The sequence below is a fragment of the Pseudomyrmex gracilis genome, unplaced genomic scaffold, assembly GCF_002006095.1.
Source record: "Pseudomyrmex gracilis isolate BER0280 unplaced genomic scaffold, ASM200609v1 scaffold_20, whole genome shotgun sequence".
Taxonomy (NCBI): domain Eukaryota; kingdom Metazoa; phylum Arthropoda; class Insecta; order Hymenoptera; family Formicidae; genus Pseudomyrmex; species Pseudomyrmex gracilis.
Window position 1 is genome coordinate 360,372 of NW_018020604.1, and position 19,970 is coordinate 380,341.

The 19,970-nt window shown below is 41.1% G+C and overlaps 1 protein-coding gene across 4 annotated transcripts in view; it reads left to right on the forward strand.

The window, feature by feature from the left end:
* LOC109851740 overlaps positions 1 to 19,970 on the forward strand; it is a 36,027-nt gene that overhangs the window by 5,363 nt on the left and 10,694 nt on the right. Inside the window, exon 1 of one of the 4 annotated variants that reach the window (XM_020422108.1) lies at positions 13,353 to 14,374. The exons of 2 other annotated variants lie outside the window; for them this stretch is intronic. The gene's annotated coding sequence lies outside the window, so the exon portion shown is untranslated. Of the gene's footprint in view, positions 1 to 13,352; positions 14,375 to 17,646; positions 18,394 to 19,970 lie in introns of those variants that run through there. One more of the 4 variants, XM_020422111.1, reaches the window with a different exon arrangement.

The following is a 19,970-nucleotide window of genomic DNA, read 5'->3' on the forward strand; positions in this document are numbered from 1 at the left end:
TTTCTTATCTTAATGTAAATCTTATATTACTCAAACAATAAGATAGGATTTAAAAAAATTACGAATGATTAAATATTTGAAGATACTTTTAATCATTTTTAATTTTTTTAAATCCCATCTTATTGTTTGAATAATATAAGATTTACATTAAGATAAGAAATAAAAGTCCAATAAGGATTAGACAAACAAAATCTCTACCCTATATTCGATAAAGTAGAAGTTCAAGAATAGCCGATATAAAAAAAAATATGTAATAAATTCACAATTCTTATCTCACTCGCTTCTCGAGAGCGAATACACATTGATAATCGCACACTCTTGTATACTTCGCGGCACTATAAAAGTAGATTGTCTTTTTTCATCAGACGCGTGCAAATTTCTAGCTAGCAGAAATAAAATATGAGCAAAAAGCGAACTTTAATCGTGATAGTCGCGCGCTGTCCTCCCCTGTAGCGATCCTGACGGCTTATCGCCGACTTGCTGCGTGCGATCGCCGCCTGTCTCGTGTTCACCTAAAAAGTATATCTGATACACGTGCACTTCTCTCCGGGAATGTGTAATTTGCCGCCGTGTAATAGAATTGGCGTGCGCGAATTCGCGCTCGCGCGCGCTTTTCGCTCCGTTACGTCACGAAGGTCAGTCCTCGCGCGTGGAAAACGCGCGTCAGAAGAGCCGATGTTCAGGACTCGTCTCTGATCTACGAGGTGGAGTTGTGAGATGGAAGGTGTGCGCTTGTCTTGCGCACCTTCTCACCCAGCTCAAGGGAGTGCGTCCGTGCGTGCAATCGCAACGCGACCTTGACGGGGTTGTTGCCCCGGCATCTTCACGGAGACAGAGTCAATGTATGTACATACATACATACATATATGTATTCTTTTTTTAGGGCCCTCTCGGAAGTTTAAAAATATCACCTCGCGCGCGAGGGCGATGTACGCGAACGTTGAGGAAGTTGAACTCTCCGCGAAAATAATACGAGAAATATACAAGTCGCACAATGTTTCTGGCGTCTCTTGTATACATATATGTATATATATATTGTTGCTCGTACAAAATTTGTTTGTTTTGCAACGAGCAACAAACTTTGACATTTGAAATTAAAAGTCAGAAATCGACGGAGAATCAAGTGGCGTTTAGCGCGTGCCTTATGCAAGAGATCGTGGGATTATCTTGCATCTCACGCCGACGCCTATTGCCACTTATCGGCGACGAGACGTCGTTGTGTCGTGCGAGGAAGTTACACGATATAGACGTGCACGTGGAGCGGCATCGCTTTCTCTGAACGAGCTCTCCCTCGAACACGCGTGAAAGCGAGACTCCTCGCCCTTAGAATCCTTAGATATGCGAGATCCCCGCTTGTTGAGCACCGTATCGTCGCTAACACACACACACACACACACACACACACACACACACACACACACACACGATGACTTTCCACGCGAAGACGAGGACGAGAACATCGTTTGGCATGTTCGTTAATTATCCGACAATAAACGACAAGTGTTGTTCGCGTGTGCGTTGTCTTACGAGGAATTTCGTTTAATCTCGAGAGATTTCAGTCAGGATCAACTTTTGCGCGCGCTTAAAAATGCCGCGACGGTTTTGCTCTCGAAGTTTTGTCGGAAATTCATTTAACGCGACACGACAAGTGATATGTAAATTCGTTTGAGGGTGAAATGAGATAAATTGATCTTATACGTTGTGTAAATGCTTCGTGCGTGTTTGTCTTGCGGTTATGCGCGCGATTAGGTAAGATGTTTTCAGAGAAAGAAAGAAAAGAATTTGCAAGAAAATTTTTATTCTGCAAAAGTGATGTTAAAAGTATTGGTGTGTGTGTGTGTGTGTGTGTGTGTATAAAAACGATGTCTCTTCTATGTATCTGGGGAGACCATTAGTTTTCACCAAATATTTGAGGGCTTACTTATCCCACATGACGCAAGTACGTAACAGCGCACGCATAATAGATTTGTCTCGTTGGCTTCGCGTCGACATCTTTAAAAAAATAAAACGTGTAAGATACGCGTCGTACGTTACACGCGCATATTTCCTTGTCATTTTCGCAATTCGCATCGATCATTCGCGCATTACAAGCGATTTCTCGGTGCTCATTTGTTCAATTTTTCTCGACACGATCACGCGCAATCATCGAAAGTGACGCACGTGCATTTTCACACGGCGCGCGCATCTTTACAAATATATAAGCGCTGATTTACGCGCACACGACTTGCGAATCTGTTTTACCTTGTGTTACGCTGAGCGCTCGGCCTAATTGTTAACACACGTATTTAGCGCCTTGCGTAATTTTCGCGCCGCGAGGCCGCAGAGTAAAGAGATGCCGAAGTTAGATCTGCGCGCGCCTTACGTGGCGTGCAAACCCGTCTGCGCGTGATTCGCGCGCGTTTAAAAAGAAGAGTCAGTCGAAGAGTCTTTTCCGTCCTAGACATCATTCGCGTATTTTTCTCGGGAGTCATTACGAACGCAAATGGAATATAAAAAGTATGACGCCCATTTTTTTTTTTTTATCTTTAGGAGACTTGTCCGACTTTGACGCGAAACTGCATTTTATTTACTTTTTCAATCTTCGAAGATATTGATTTTTTTTTCGAGACGTTGAAAACGCGACATTGGTAGCACTGAGTGACAGTAAAACGTTGGAAATATGTTGCAATAATAATATCCCGGCACGGGGAGACAAGCCTGTAATTGTTTCGATACATGCATGCGTGACGTCACAACGCGACTGTAAGATTCAAGTCGAGTGGTCGATTCGTGCAAATATCGAAATAGTTCTGTTACTTTATTTAGCGAGAGAGGCGTAGAAGAAGCAAGCTCGTTTCCGCTTTTATAATCATTATCCATCACACATGTAATACATAATAATTATTTTAATTTTGGAAACAAGTTTGATGTGTCAAAATCGACAGAAGTATGCAATAATAAAAATATCTAACGACGGTCTTGAACAAAGGTATATATCTGAAAAAAAGTTCCGCAGCAAGAAATAATAAAAGTCCGTGTAAATATCTCCACACTTTTGTGTCATTATATCACATGAATTAACTGATGTTTTCTCTATTAGTTTTGAAGATTACGAGAGATATTCACACGAGAGAAAAATGCAAAAGTGCAAATGAGGGACGCAATGCAAAAACACACGAACGTGTGTGAAGTACAGCGTGAAACACGCATACGTGAAACATCAATGCTTGTCGCGTTATTTATCACGTTTTGAAACGCGTAAGATCTACAGAGAATCAAACTCTGGCTGGTGTATTCACGACCGAGTACGTGGCACTTTATCGTTAGATTAGAATGCACTCTATTCATTAAAGCGAGGCGGCGGGCGAGCTCACCGTAGATTGCAGGAAGGCCTGCATCAGCGTTAAAGTGCATTACAGCGTCCTCGCGTTCTGTGTCCTAATTCGGCCGTCGTTGTTACGAGAAGAGGGCCTCGTGGCCGTCTGCAGGACGTGCAATTGCATAACGGACTCGACTGCGAACAAACCGGACTTTATTACGTACGACCGCGAGGAATATAGTCGCGCAGCTGACGTTTCTGGAGCAAAAAAGCGATTCCGATGACGGAATGAGCGATTGAATTAGTATGCGTTTAGCGTACAATCAGTCGGAAGATGTGCATGTGCAGAGAAATAATGAACATATCTTGTGAACGTGTCTTTTGTTCATCGATATGAAACACAATCGTGAAAAGATACAGAATTGATTAAGTTTTTTTTTTTTACTAAATTATCTCTCTGTTTATTCATTTGATGTTAATTATTTTATTATGTTGCTCGACTTCTCGTATTTTCAATTTTGTTAACAATTCCGTGATAATTTTACACGTAACATAGGATTTCTGTTTGCTCTCTCGAGACTGTTTCAATCTTCAAAACGTGTAGTACAAATGCGCCGTCTTAAACGCGTTAATTGGCGGACGCTGCGGGCGCGTTAATTAGACACGTCAGTGCATTGTGAACGTAGCACAACCGCGTATTAAGCGCTACGCTGATTTTTTCGCGCGATCGAGTGCATGTATACGGTTTCTCGAGTGTATATGAGGAAAGAGTCTCTGAAAAAAAAAAAAAGACACTCAACCAAACAGGCGTTCTCGGATCGAAAACGTGGCATTGGCTGGCCTTGCACGACTTCGTTCCGGACGTTTGCGCAAGAATCGAGCGCGAACCGGAGCTCCTTTGTCGTGTTCCCAACGAACGTGCAAGGCCTCTCTGTGTGCCTGCTGTGAGCGAAATGGAAATCTTACCCAACTCATCGCCGCTCAACCCAAAGGCGTTGTTGACTTTCTTCGAAACGCGTTTTCTCCACACGGATCGATTTTCGAGATATATATACATGTATATATCTACCTACGCCTGCGGATCTAACCGCGACACATTGACACCCGTGTGTGTTGCTGCAAGGCGAGGGGAAAGTGCATCAGTTTACTGTATGTACATAGTGAAAGAGAAAGGCCACGGGGGAAAGGATACACGTATACTATGATATAGCGTCGACAACCGCGCTGGATCTCTTCTCCCTCGGCGCATCAGCGGTGACCTTTCGTATGGTTACGAAAGATTTAATACTTACGATTAGCGTTGGAGACGTTTTATATCTTCGAGACAATCGACGAGACGGGTACGCGATCACATTTCCGTGTTCAATTGATAAAAAAAAAAAAAAAACTCAGGGAACGGTGTCGCGAATCGCGTGCGGCTCGATCTCTTCCGATGAAAGAATTCTGATTTGAAAGTATAAACACAATGTGTTGAGATAAAACCTTGAACTCTCGATCGGTCGTTCCGATTACTTAATTGCTCTCACGTTCATTGAGTAAAAATAAATATTTCCTTCGTGTTCTTTCGGCGTAATGTTTTTTTTTTTTAGATTTATTAAAATATTAATTATTGAAGTTATTATAGAATTTTTTCTAACTTAATAACCGTATTATATCTCTCGAGCGATCTCTTGTAGGGAATTGCAAGAACTTCACTATTTGGCCGTGTAACGTATATAACGTAAGTGTTTTTGCGGTAAATGTTTAATTAAATATGCCTTTATTGAACATGCATTCCGGCAAAGATCGATGAGTGTGTAATAGAGAACAAAAACAACGCAATAAAAAAGCGCGTCGTGTACGTATAAGCAGAGAAAATGACTTCTTGTAGTACGGAATCTTATGTATACAGTCTTACGTAGACCGTGAATACACAATATCGAAATAACATGCCTTATTTCGATCGACAAAAAAAAAAAAAATAAAGTTACGTCATAATCATAGGAAGATCGGAATTATCTTTTTTTTTTTTTTTTCAATTCCGTTACTATATCATCGATGATGTAAGCCGAAACGGCTTCTAAATAATTAATCGTAAACAACACGCTCTCTTTTTCTCGCGCTTACACGGTATGAGATGTACATATTTTAGGAACACGCGGGTAAAATGCCAACGGCGATCTAATGATAAATTGCGCGCACATTGCTACCGCGATATTTTCTTCTGACTGTGCGTCATCGTGATGATGATGCGCTATCGAGAATCTCGACAAAAAAAAAAAAAAAAACAGTCATTCGTCGACAACAGCGTGCAGTAATTTTATTATCGCGCCAATACAGTAGTTGATACGCCGCGTTAGAAAGAAATTATCGACAAAAACTCATTCGAATATTTATTGAACATAATAATATCAAGTAACTGCGTTGCGCGAAACAGTTCGCATGAAAAATTCTATTAATACTAAAATAACCAGAGTTAAACACATACGTAGTTGTTTTCCGTCAATTTGACGAGTGATTTGAAAAAAACGTTTTATTTTTTATTATTTTTTAACTTCTGTAATATTTAATTAATAAATTATAACAAACAAACAAAATTTATCTTTAAAGATGTTTGATGTTTCACACTTGGTTTTCTTTGTTAAAATAAAACTACTCGCGGAAGTACGATCAAATTTTTTATCAGCTCGAGATATAAGATATCGTCAAAGTGTCGTAAAAAAGAAAACCGTGTATAAATTCTAGAATTATTTATCTACACAGTTTTTAAAAATATTGTTATTAAAACTCAATATTAACCGCTTCTAACAAGCACGGTGAATTTATCGTGGATGGCGATCGCTTACTTTCGTATAGACCGCTTTCGAGTGGTTATTCGATCCACGGCCTAACGACGCGCGCACGCAACACGCCGATAAATTCAACGACCGACGACGACCGACGTATATACGCTCGACCGCCATTAATTACGCTCGTAAGTTTCGTACGGTAGAATAATACACCGCGAAAATGGCGCTTGAAATAATTTATTTCCGATGCGCTCTTACACGTTCGCGCTTAGCTGCGATAAAATAGCGCGATGGAAGAACGGTGCGATGGGGAAGCGAGCGCGGAACCAGATTATGGTGGCCGGTCGTCCGACCTGTCGTTATAACGTCGGTGATTCACGACGTGAGACGAGCGCGTAAAGGAAAAGGATAACGCTCGCACGCCACGCACGCTGACACATATCCCTGTGAATTTATGGCTTGTGTGCACTTTATGATAAGAACGCACGTGCGGATAGTGGCGATAGACGCGCGTTGAAACGCTGAGCGGCGCGGCGCGCCGCTCAGCGTTTGCGCCCGTCTGTCTTCACGTTGATATAGAACTTCGATTATCCAATTATTGTAATGAAAGCCCGTGATCGGGTGATTACGTTTTCGTGAAAAAAGAAAGAATCATTTTTTCACAATATGCGCGTTTTTTCGAACATTTTCAACTTCTTTCCCGGTCTTATCTCGTTCCGCTGCAGCTGTTGCTGCAGCTATTGTCCTCTCATGTTTTATTACAACTTCGCCAATTGTTACTTTATATTTCTAATTCTGCAATGTGATGGTTTAATTTGTTTTCTTTTTTGTGTTTCTGTTGTCTCATTGTCTTGATAAAAAAGAGTTGAGAAGCAGTTGAGCTTTTTTTTTGCAAGATCTACTTGATCTACATTCGTCTCTTGTTAACTTTTTGTCTCATGTATACTGACGTTATTTTCTAACAGCTTGTTACGCAAGATTCTCGCGCTGGCTGTTTTTTTTTTTTCTGTGCCATTTCTTACTGTTGATCCGGAAGCGCGCACGAAATGCAGTCGAGATGCAACCAGAGCGGTGCGGTCGCGATTAGAAATTGAATTACTTTCGCTGCATCGGATGGTTCGTCGTTTCCGCTTTTTGATTCGTCGGGGTCTGTGACCGCCACAAGGATAAACTTCCAACGATCGAATTTATCGCGTTTTCTAACAATATAACGGACAATATACGATTGAATATTTACGAACGCGTTTATACGTTCGTAATATAAATTTTACTACTACTTCAAATAACCTGCCGCGTTACATTCCACTTGTGCGATCGCACGTCGCATTCCGCGAGCGTTCTAACAAAGCCGCGAATTAATAAAAGTGTGTTTTTTGTTTTCATTAAAACTTATTGTTAGTTTTTTTTTACCGAGAATTGCAAGTATAACTCGGCTTTATTATGGAAATAAAATCTTGATCGAGCACACAGTCGCGCTTTATGTGAAAGACTTAATAACATCCGTAAAAACGCAGGATGATATCACATCGTTGAATAACGAGAGTCGTATCGATAATCTCGAGGCTAATTGCTTTCAGCGCGACTATATATTACTAATATACGTAGATTTCTTTTTTATTTCTGAGATTCGTCTTGTTCTCGCTTCTCCGTAATTCTCCGCGAGATATTTACCGTACTCTTATGAATCATGCAGCATCTTCTCCTGAAAGCATTTGCTCTCTCGAACCTTGGGGAAAAAGCATAATAATGTGTCGCAAAAGAGGAGGAATTTTTGCAAAACGCGAACGTCGTTCCGCGACCGGCCCGATCGATTCGTGCGGATAAACGGAGGCGCAATCGCGGCATAATCGACAGGTCGCGCAAAATTGCGCGATTAATAATGACGGCGAGTCGAGCGAATTAACGGTAATGACGGACGATTAGCCGGACGCTGAATGTTGTAGAATCAGATCGAGGGTTATAAATCAGAACCAATCTGCTACGCCGGGCGATCATAAAGCGCGGTTGTTCCGAGCCGCGATTTAAACGGTAGTTGTTGTTTTGCAATTACAAGTCGGGGAGTATATATATCGACTATTTTCCTAGTTTCGGATCGCTCTTTTCGCAAACTTCTAAGAATCTCATCGCGTGTTACAACCGAAGGCTGACGACGAAAAGACGGCTTAAAGTAATAAGTTATACGTAGAATTGCGTGAACACAAAAAAATTAATTAATCTTATGTAACGCGCAATAGTTTGTTTCTTTCTTCTCTAAGTCGCGCCTTAGACTGACGTAAAAAAAAAAACGCACAATAAAAATTGTTGCTGTCCTTCGAATAGATATCAGTGCGGAAAATAGAACGCGGTAAAATAAAATATGTCTTTCTTAGCAGCAAGGAAGGAATATACGCGACACGCTTGACAAACGTCGAATCGTCTCTCTTTAAAAATTGCGTTGTATACTTGAAACGAAGGTATCGTCGTATATCGAACACTTGGTAGTCAAGGACATTGTTAGACGCTTGTGTGTCGTAAATTCGCGGCGCGCTATTAGCGGCTGTGTTTTTTTCTTTTTTTTTTTTTTTTTAAAGAGCGTTTCTCGCACGCGCGCTGCTCATCCGCGCGATCATCTTAAGAATCGCCGCGTAACGGCGATTGCGAAATGTTGAATCCGCGATCCTTAAAATACGCGCAAATTTACGACGCCGCGTATGTATGACTTTCGCTTCTCTCTCACGCCGCGCGATGGAAAAGCGCGTGTTCCGCTTTTTCACGCGCTTCTGAGCGCGCGTGCACGCGCGATTTGAACTTCAACGCCCATTGTATTCTTAATTAAACTTCCGCGTCGCGCATTATCTAATCGCCACGTAATGTCGCGGATAGTAGGGTTTGCACACTCGACGGTGCAAATCGTACGGGAGAAATAGTGTGCGGTGCAGATCTTGAGAAAAATTTATAGTCGAACATCTCTCTCTCTTCTCCGTAAGAAACGCCGCTTTCACGTGGAGCGCCTGAAAATTGCGGTTAGAAAAAAAAAAAACAATTCGTCGCTACATAAATCCCTCATTCACGGCGTTAAAAATCGTTTCCGGTTTGCTCTTTGTTCGCTCCGTTACTTTTCCATCGGCAAACGGACAATTTTGTTCGTGTGCAATTTTTCTCGCGCGAAACAAAATATTGCAATTTTTCTCCGAGGCTGCATAAATATGTAACCATGTAGATAAAACCTCAATGGGGAGACCGCGCTTCGTTAATGTCATCTATTAATATCATCAGCCAGGCGCATGCAGATTTGCAACTGTAAAGGTCGAACGCGGAATGAACTTGCGAACGAGACGTGAGAAGATACGCTCTTCGTTACACGTGCATAATGGCCGGTCGTGTTTTTCTCAGCTTGCTGAGAACGAAACGGTCTAAAACCTCTTTGAGAACGCGAAAAGCGAGTCGGCGAGTAAGACGACGACGCGTCGCGTCGCGTTGTGACACGAGAAAGAAAACTAAAACCGAAAACGCGAATGGAAAAGTGTGATATTTATTTATGTAGCAATTCACATTACGGGAAATGCAGCATACGTTGATATGTATATATGTTTGAAATATAACGGTGCAGATTCGAGGCGCCGGGACCGATATCGCGCTTCTCTCTCTCTCTCTCTCTTTGCGCGCGATATCGCTTTTGCTGCGCGCGGTGTTATCGATACGTTGCATATTGCAAATTTCATCGACATTCTGCTATGCATAAAGCGCGCGTTTCAAGCAAAGCTTTATCATTACATCTCGCAACGCGCAATATTCGCGTTATTAATCGTGGTTACACGATTTCGGGAGCCACACGAAGAGAATGTGCTACACAACGGTCACCGTTGATATCGCAATTTTACTGACGAGTGACATGTTCTCTGAATGTTTTTTGTTTGTTTTTTTTTGTTTTTTTGTTTTTTTTTGAATATCGTGTTCGTACGTTTCATTAGCATAATTAAAACAAATAGCGCATCAAGGGAATGCACATGGATGCAGATTTTATTATTCACTATACATCCAATTGCATATTCCAAATAGTAGAGGAAAAGAGAGATATGAAAACAGATGAAACGGAATGGATAACGTATCGCCGAATCATCTATTCCTTCTGTCCTATTGTTTTCTCTTCCACTATTGGGAATACATAATTGAATCGTGTATCCAGTCGAAATTCGACAGAAAATATCAACGTTGTTTTGTTGTTAGTTTTTAGTTTTTCTCTAACTGAAACAGATTTAAATATTGAACGATTTAAAGAGAAAAAAACATATACGCTCTCTTTTAGTGTCACTCTCCCCTTTTGTATTCTTTCCGAAAGATGATTTATATGATATTAAAAAAAAAAAAAATACATGCCAGACAGACATCTTGGTATATTATTGATTGTGAGACAAAATGACGCGTGATATTTATCATTGAGAAACGTTCGTTGTGCGGGTCCACGACTTCTGCGTCCTCGATATTGCTTATGCCATTGTAACAACACGGCGCTCTCTTTCTCTCCCTCTCTCTCTCTCTCTCTTTCTCTGCGGTTCCTCTCGCGTATATCAAAGCATCTTTCTCAGATCGATTACGGCATCGTGTCGACGAGCGGGATCGTCTCGGGAGCCCGTAACAGCCGAGCGCGAGTAATTACATATCCTGGCGCACCAGGTCGTTAACAGTTCTGCAATACAAAACTGCACTGTCGTCGCGCACCGTCCCGATATACAGAGGGGCAGAGAAGAGGGTACAGAGAGAAGAAAATACTAGAATATTATTTGCCGGAGCGAACAGTTAGCGAGACCGTTAAGCTTCCTCTCCAATCCGCTCATCAAATCGCGCTAATGACGACGCGAATAATCCAGGCACCGTGTGGCGCGTATTCAACTGCGGTAATTTAAGAGTGTGAAATAAATATCTATCTCACTTTGATCAGGCCGTGTATCTGCTGCTCTACGCGCATATCCACTGCCGCTATGCTTTACAGTTAAGAGTAACGTTAACGGTATAGCAAATCAATATCGCTATTAAAGTTCCCATAACGATTTATCCTTTAGGCCGGAAGAGGTGTTTGTTTCTAAGTGAGTGAATTTACGATTAACGTCTCTAATAAAGATTACATAGATACGGCTGTGTGTTGAATAAGACGCGATGCGCGAGAGGATTAACAAGGTAAAATTGGATTTCAAGCTGGGTGATTTATATTTAATGTTAATGCACAAACTTTGTGTGTGTGTGTGTTTGTGTCTATTCTGACACCACATGTGACGTGCTATTATGATTCACGGTATATTATACCGGCGTCATATAGTGTGAATATCGAGGAAGTTTCTCAAAACACAACTATTGTCCGTAATGATGATCGTGACAGCCGTGTCCCAGTTGCTGGACTGCTCGCGGATCACTCGCTATTGTTCCTTTCGTTGGGAAGGCCGTACTTAAGATATATCCTGTTATTTTCCTCCGAGGAAGATTCGCGATGAGCAGCGCGATTGAAAATCCTCGACACGCAAAATGCAACTCGCGCAAACAGACGGTCTCTCATAAGTCGGTGAGGTTTTATTGCTTTGTATATATTTTTATTGTCGTAGTTTAGTTTTATAGTGTATTTTATACTTGCAATTGTGTGATTTTGAAAATTGAGAAATTGGCATCGACCTTTTTTTTTTGTTTACGCTTTTTATCATTTATCTCTAATAATCTTTGTGTCTTTTTTGGATCTTTTTATTGGTGAAATAACTTATTGTCGTATCAAGGATTTTAATGAGAGAGTGTAAGAATTTGATTTTAATTGCATAAATACTCAAATTTTATCTGCAATCTTTGTACATTAAGTTGCGGACTAATTGAATTTTCTCGTCTTATAATTCACGAATTCACCGTATCTTATCTCATTTGTATGATACAGTATGACATAACGTACATTTCTCGTGAGATAGTTCTCTGTGCAATCTACCACTAGAACATTAGAAGCTTAAAAAACGTTACCGTTTGTAGACATTTTTATTTAAATTGAAAGTGGAAATATTCTTATTATAATAGATTCGTCACTATTTAAATCACATCAGGGTACACAAAAAGATCGATTTTTCTGGATAAGCATATACGACAAAGAAAACGTTCTATGTGATAACGAAAAGCAAATTACACGACGCCTACTCTATTGAACTCACTTCCATTTGATTTTAGCTCGAGATATGTTCGAAATCGTGCGCGATTCGTCTGCTCGGTTAATAGACGACGCGGAGTGTCCTTTAAATTTGTACCTGAGAAAGTTACCGGGATCGTGATCCTCTGCGTCGATTGCCGTACAGACAAAATAGGAATCTCCTTTTACTCTCTCTCTCTCTTTTTTTTCTTTCTCCGCGTACCATTTCATAATTCTTCCTGTATAGTCTTCGCATCTTCGAATGTCTATGACGGGCCGATTTCGCCCACGCCAAGTGATAATTTTTCGATACGATCGGTGGAGTTAATTACAGTTGGCACTGTTCGACGCCATTTCCTGGTAGCGCGATCCGACAATTTTGATGAGAAAATTCCGGCAAACTACTGAAATTTCTTCTCGCATTCCCGAAGAAGTGATGACGGTAGCAAACTTCTCATTCTCTTTTAGAGAGTCGAAGATAAGAGATTACGAAGTTATTTTAGTTTCGCTATTGATAGAGTTTGGCTGATTAACGATTGCGAACTTGAGTCTTAAAAAACAACGCGCTGACCTTACGCGCGACTTTACGCAATTGGATAACTCTGACAAAATTTCTCTTATCCAAGAGAATTTGTAAAAAATTGAGTTAATAACTTTCTTTTTAAATTGTTCTTAGTTTCAATATAAAACATTATTTCATCTAAAACCAATAAATATTACTTTATTATTATAAATTTCAAATTTTGTTTTCAAAATTTTTATTACATTATTGTAAAAGCGCGCGGCGCTTTGTACCGTAAATTATTATTTTAATATGATTTTGCGTGGATTCTCTTCGTTCTCTTCTGTCACTTCGCAGAGAGCTCGGGAACACGCAAACAGATTGAAGCTTCCGTCTCTCCGCTATACGACAAAGGCCTTCTTCTCAACAGCGCGGCCGCTATTTCCCCCGTAACTTCCCATATGTTCCCCAGTGCCCCTGAGGTCCCGGAGGCATCTCCCTTCTCGTCGGGGCCACATAAGTTGACCACCTCTCTCTCTTTGTAGTGTGCGTGCTCTCCTCTCTCTTTCTCTCTCTCTCTCGCTCCTTCGGGGCTCCCCTCTCGATCTGCGAACGATCCCTAGTCGAAGACTTCGTCTGGCGTCTGGCGGCAGTTCGAAGCGAGACACCGACACGACGTACGCGGCGTATACTTTCGTCCCGCGTTTATCGAAAACGCGACATTTAAAACTCGTCAGATGATTTTTTCGTCTTTTACGTCATTCTCGTCTCACGTGGAAAATCGCTGTCTGTAGTTTTCGCGGCCAAGCGTCGGTTGCTTCGGAGAACGTGCCGAGAACGTGCCGGCTGCTGATGTGGAAGTGCGCGTAACAGGTCCTTGCGATAATATCCTTTCGATTGGTGACCGGCAACCGGCCTCTGCGAGCAACTTTTTGACGTTGCACTTCAACCAGATAACAAAATAGAAAGAAATCAACGAATTAAAAAAAAAAAAAACAAAAAAAAAATTAGTCGAGCTTGAAGGTTTCCAGCGCCTTTTGATAAAGCATTAGCGATTGATAAAAAAAACATACGCAAATGCGAATTCGCGCGCGTGTTTCAAAGAACGTGCAAACGCATCTTGATCTGTGAAAAAAAAAAAAATCTGCAAGAGTCGTAAAAGGGGCCGGGTATATCACATACTCCTTTCCGGCCTCTTTTCTTTCCATTCAGGCGCGTCGCATTCATTTGCCGACAGCGGCAGCAGCCGGTACGCGCGCGCGGACGCGCGCACACACACACGCACGTACATATACCACCGTTGCATACGCACATACGATCAGAATACGTGTACATCTCGAAGAAGAAAGCGCGTCGGGGTTCGCGTTTTTTCTCGGAATATTATACTATCCGAGAGGAAGGCTGTAACAGCACGGTTGCTGCGATACACAAATTCCTCTTGTTATTTGGGAAGAGCAATTTGAGATAAGAACCGACGCCGAGATGACGTGACATTAACAGAAAGGAATGCCGGAGCGGATTAGTTCATCTTCTTTCGGTTGTTGGAAGTCGTCGACGAGCGTCGCGGGATGTACCGACACGACGTCGTGAAGACGGGTTTGATGAACGGTTCGCGATCGACCGGGCTGCTCTGACGATCGGCACGATCACGGCCAATTCGTCCCTCCGTATTTCTTGTAAGTAGACACAGCTCGAAGCCAGGAAGAAGTTTTTTTCCTCCCTCTCTCTCTCTCTCTCTCTCTCTCTCGGAGAATAACCAAGTTGGAATATTAAAACGCAATAACATTTTTTAAAAGTATTTTTTATTTTATGACAAATACATACGACGAATATATACGTTAGGAAACGTGCACTTAAGAAAAAAAAACAGTTCGATGAGGAGAGAATAAGAAATTTCAAAAATACGCGCACACCCTAGAGCAATTTCACGTCATCGTACTCCGGCAGCGACGAACGAAATTGATGAAATTTCCGTGACGCAATTATAAGTATCGATCGGTTATTCCGAGACGGTTTCGTGAACAAAGTGACTGCCCGGAGGAACTACCGTTAAAGCGATCGTGACCTCGATTTATCCCTGATGTGGATTCTGTGTAGATTTGCGATCTCTCTGTGTATACGTAAATATACACTATATCTATAAATAACCGGATCTGTTACATTTTATCGGATCAATTAGTAATACGCTTGCACGATTGGTGTCTGTGTGTGTTTTGATCGACGTGCTATCATGCACGTTCCGAGCGCGCGCGAGCGAGCGAAAATAAGCGGAAGGATGCCCGCAATCGCGGAAAAAAAAAAACGCGCCTGATCGTCCTCAGGCATTATTTTTTTCTCTTCTGGTGAAATCGAGAACCGGTGTTCGCGCAACGTGCGTCCGTGCCGATGCATAGAATTTCGTAGAGTTTGCTCGCTGATCGCGGCCACACGCTGCAAATTATGAAAGTGTGTGAAAGCTCAGGGAAGAGTTTAAAATATGCGGCGCTCGTTTCGCGACCGGGGCGAGTATCGCACGATTGTGTGCGCTTTAATGACCTGATTTGATCGGTTTTAATGAGTTGATAAAGGTTTGCGTTTCCAGAGAATAATAGGGAAAACGAGCGATAAATGTTTGAATATATATATGCGTGCTCAGCAAATTTGCATTATATTGCAATAATTGACTAATAGATTCTTCGACAAACATGAACCTCGATTGTTTTCTTCAGCGAGAGGTCGATGGCAGGGCGAGCGGTTATTATCGGCTGCAATTTTTTAATTCTTATCGTTACGCAGCAATCGGGTATTTGCTGTGCTCGAACGAAAGTGCGAGTATCGCGCGGAGTATGAGAATTTGGTAATATATTGGTGCAACAAAAATAATTTCGAAAAGACTAAAATACTTTTAAAAATATATACTTTATAAACATATTAAAACTTATAAAAAAAGAGAGATTTACAAAATCCATTTTTATATATTTTATATATATTTTATATAGTTTATATATAATTTATATGAAAATTAAGTAAAATTTAAATATTATGTAATAAAAAAAGCGTATTGTGCTTTTCAATTTAGAAAGTAAACAAATTAAACGGGAGCTTTTCCGTTTAATTAGAGTTGTTTGGTAAATTAGTGTATTGTTCTCACAGGTGTGCTACTAGAGAATCGTTTTTTTAATTGCCTCTCTTTCTCTCTCTCTGATCGTCATTTGTTCCGCCACTTCCAACACTACGTAAGAAGTCGAGTAATTCAATAGCCGAAGGACAAACGCCAATTCTCGCGCATCAGATTGCTTTTGTTATGAATAATTCACACAAAGAAGACACGGTAAAAGAAATCAGGTTACAAGCTGATAACAACAATAACACACACATATTGCAATTTATTATATAGCATAAATGAGATATCATCTTCTCGCGAGGAAAATTATACGGGGTCTGATGTTCGCAAGATGTCGACATAATGTCGTCGCGGCACATATAATCATTTATTATCGGCACGTGGATGTGTCAACAGAGGAAGACTTATAACGTTACGAATATCAAAGAGTCGCGACCGCAACACGTGAAATGTATACAAAATATATATATAGGACATGATATTGACACTTCGTAGACTGTTTTTTTTTTGTTCAAGTAGACAAGTAATGATGTAATTTTAAAAATAAATGCACATTAACGTGTGCAGTCTCGCAATAACGTGGTTGAGTCATCTCGACAAAAAAATAAAAACAAAAACAAGTATTTTTAAATACAGCCGCGATACATTGAACTGTGGGATATTTTTAGTCACTTCCGCTTCGAGTTCCATCAGAGCGATGCCACTTAAAAAAAGTGACTTTCAGACACTTTATTAATATTTATATTTACTATTTTTAAATTTTTAATACGTCGAGTGTAATAAATTCTTCTAAAGGTCGTTGTATCATATTTTATTCGCGAAGGCTTGACATGTCGAAAATTTAATCAATTCTTTGTCAGTTATGAACATGGTTTTTCGTTTAAGAAAAAGGACCAAATTGAGACGAACGAGTCGCGAGACATAAAGTATTTATCCGTCTCGATCGCGCAGTTTCGGCGAGATGACAAGTGATGTAAGGAATCCAATAAGTATACTCGATTCGGGCTTGTACTACCTACGATAACGGTAGTATACGCGATCCAAGTATCACAACCTGACATCCCCCGATAAAGTCGGTCGCGACGCAGCAGGTCCCGCGTCATTAACGTTGCACATTGCGTCTCCGCGAGCGTCATCGTCGAGCGACATGTGACAGCATGTAAAACGCGATATAAATTAATTTCTCGACGCTCGGGAGAGCGTCCCTGTCCACTGACGACGTCTGTTGTCGACAGTACATCGTTTCGAAGAGCCACGCGTGTCCGCGCGATTTTTAAAATTGCGATTCGTAAAATTAACCAAACATTGGCGATAATAAAATACATTTGTCACGCGAGGCAAAAACAAATAAATTTTAATTAAATAGCCGAAGTGCGCGTAAATTCTCCGCGCGCGCGAGTGTGAAAGTAACATTCCTGCCGAGAAAGGTCATAACTATTATTCGAGAAATACGATTTTGAAACTCACTCGCGAGGGTATTATCAGGAAACGAAAAAAAAAAAAAAATAACATGATCGCCGTCGTTCGGAGCTCGCGCATTTCGTCGCGCGAGCGATCGTTCGAGATAAAAGCGCTCGAGTGGCACCCGTGTCGCTCGAATCAAGATTGCATCGACACGGGAGAGAAGGATCGCGCGGTGCAGTTATCCCCCCGGCGAGAGAGATGATGACGTGCGTGTGCGGCCGGCAATTTAAAGTGCCATTTGCTTCCTGTGGTAGAGGGAACAACGGCCTCGTTTCAATGTTCAGCGTGCGCGCGCGCGCGCGCGCGCGAACGCGGTACGCTGTCAAAGCATTCACGTGTAATAATCTCGGCCTAATTATCGCGGCGTAATGCGAAAAGTGACTCGATGAACAGCGCGCGAACGTACGTGTGATCGACAAAAAAGTCAGAAAACAAAAACTGATCGATCAAACTCACAGACGGGCGAGTTTGATCGAAGCGTGACGCCTCGTTCGGGACGCAAAGTGAGCACGACTCACAAAGACTGGAAAATAAAACATCACACAGAAATTAAATACACGATAAGGAACAAATAGATTATATCGCGGAAGCAAAGTAACACACACACACACACGTGCGCGCGAACTGGTTGGTCTAATTAACTTTTAAGACCAGAATATTGATTTTTAATCTACCAGCCAAAGTGCTGAGGTTTTTACGACGCGCAACGGCTATCGTGAATGCTCGCGCGACAATTAGAAGTGCGGTTGGATCATAAAACTTTTTTTGCCATGCGAAGTAATAAAGTCGAGCTCTTTAAATTGAGTATTTTATTTTCGCACGAGCACTTTCAAACTATATACGTACGTCGTTTCAGTTTGCTAAACAGTTCGTAGACGCGCTGGATCTAATACTCGTTTTGTCGAATCGTTGTCATGCACGATGACATGAAAACTCGGATCCCGCAACGGAAGACTCGCCAATTGCATATTCAGTTACGTCCAGCAGCTGCTGCTGTTGATCGCGTCGATGCAACGAATTCTGCGAAACTTGTCCAGAGCAAACCGCGTACGAACTCATCGCGAAAACGCTGTAACTGTGTAAGCGGCAGAAGTGATACATAAATTTGCATGAGAAATTAGTCCTCTGGTGAGCTGCAAATGCGCTTTTACAGTGTTACTGCTTTAATTCCCAAGCTCCGCCGTTGTAACGATTCAACGTGAGACGAGTGTCTTTTCTCGACGTAGAACCCAACCCCTGGATGTCAAAATAATCGTGTGCTTACTCACCGTGTGTGGAGCACCTTGTGTGTGTGTGTGTGTGTGTATGTGTGTGATTATCTCGTAAGATAACACACGCACACACACTCGCGCAGTTTTCAGTGAGAGCTAGTAAGAGTGACGCCGTTCTAATCCTAGTTTCTGTTCTATTCTAATTATTAAGACTCTCAACTGCTCTCGTTTCAGCCATTAAATATTAAATCGCGAGAACGAGAACAAATCATGTTGAGTTTTTCTGGTAAAATAATTTGAATCGTATTAATGTCATTTTTATATCAACGTGTTTCGTAGAGATTTTACTTCTCACTTTATTGGGATTTCAAAAAGAGCTTGAGATACTGAACGTGAATTTGAACCTCTAATAAAGTGAACTTAAATGTTCACGAAACATCAATATGAAAATAAACGCGGCCAATTAAAAAATTATTCTATCAGAAAAAGCGTGTGTACATAATTGCAATCAATCCTATCAATCTTGATTGTTGCCGCTTTTATCTTGACGCTGATTGAACGTTTCGCGGATGTGTTTCTCGATGTCGAGACACATGTCGTACGAATCAAAAAAGGTACGGTAGTGCTTCGCGCCGTTCGAGCGCGACTTTGTTGCGCGTGTCTTTAAAAAAACGTAACTAAAATAAAGTCACGTGAAAAAACAACACGTGACTAAAGTAAAGTCACGTGACTTTAGTCATGTGTTTTTCCACTTCTCTCTGTTACTATTTTTCGAGTTTGAGTTTCATTTGCGTTATTTCTGACATCTTTCATATGTGTATTATATGGTTTTTAAGACGTATATACTAGCTGTCATCGCGGTGACAGGTTGTGTTTATTGACACAACACGTTAAAATAAAAATAACAATAGCATGCGCGTGGCGCGTACCCGCGTGTTGTTGCTAGTATTTAGAAATTCTAATAACACACCGCGAAAGCAGTGAGTTTTTATCGCGCAGTTCGCAGCGACGTTACACTTGATTTTTATATACACGCGCCGCAATCTCCCGGCTTCTCGAAGTCGCAATTCGATATGGCTGGAAACGATTATTCCAGAGTTTTTAATTTACCGACTGGAAATTGAATTGCGCGACGTATTTCGTTTGTCTTCTTTCGCGTTCTTTGATTTATTCGCTTCATTAGAACGATTGAGATCTTAAATTGAATTAATCTAACAGGATATGACGTCGGGATCTCATGATGAATGAAGAAAATTAAAGGCATCCCGCATGATGAATGTTTGCAAAGCACGACGTTTGTGCCGATTGTTACCTTAATCTTTTCTATTACACGTTAATTACGAATGTTGTTTAAATCTCTTGAAAGATACGCGCGGTATAATAATTCATTATTTTGTTTTCTGAAAAAGCCTATTGTGTTTTTTTTTTTTTTTTTTTTAATCAGAAGTATGCGTAATACGCAACGTATTGAGAGATTTCCGCGGTTTGTAAATC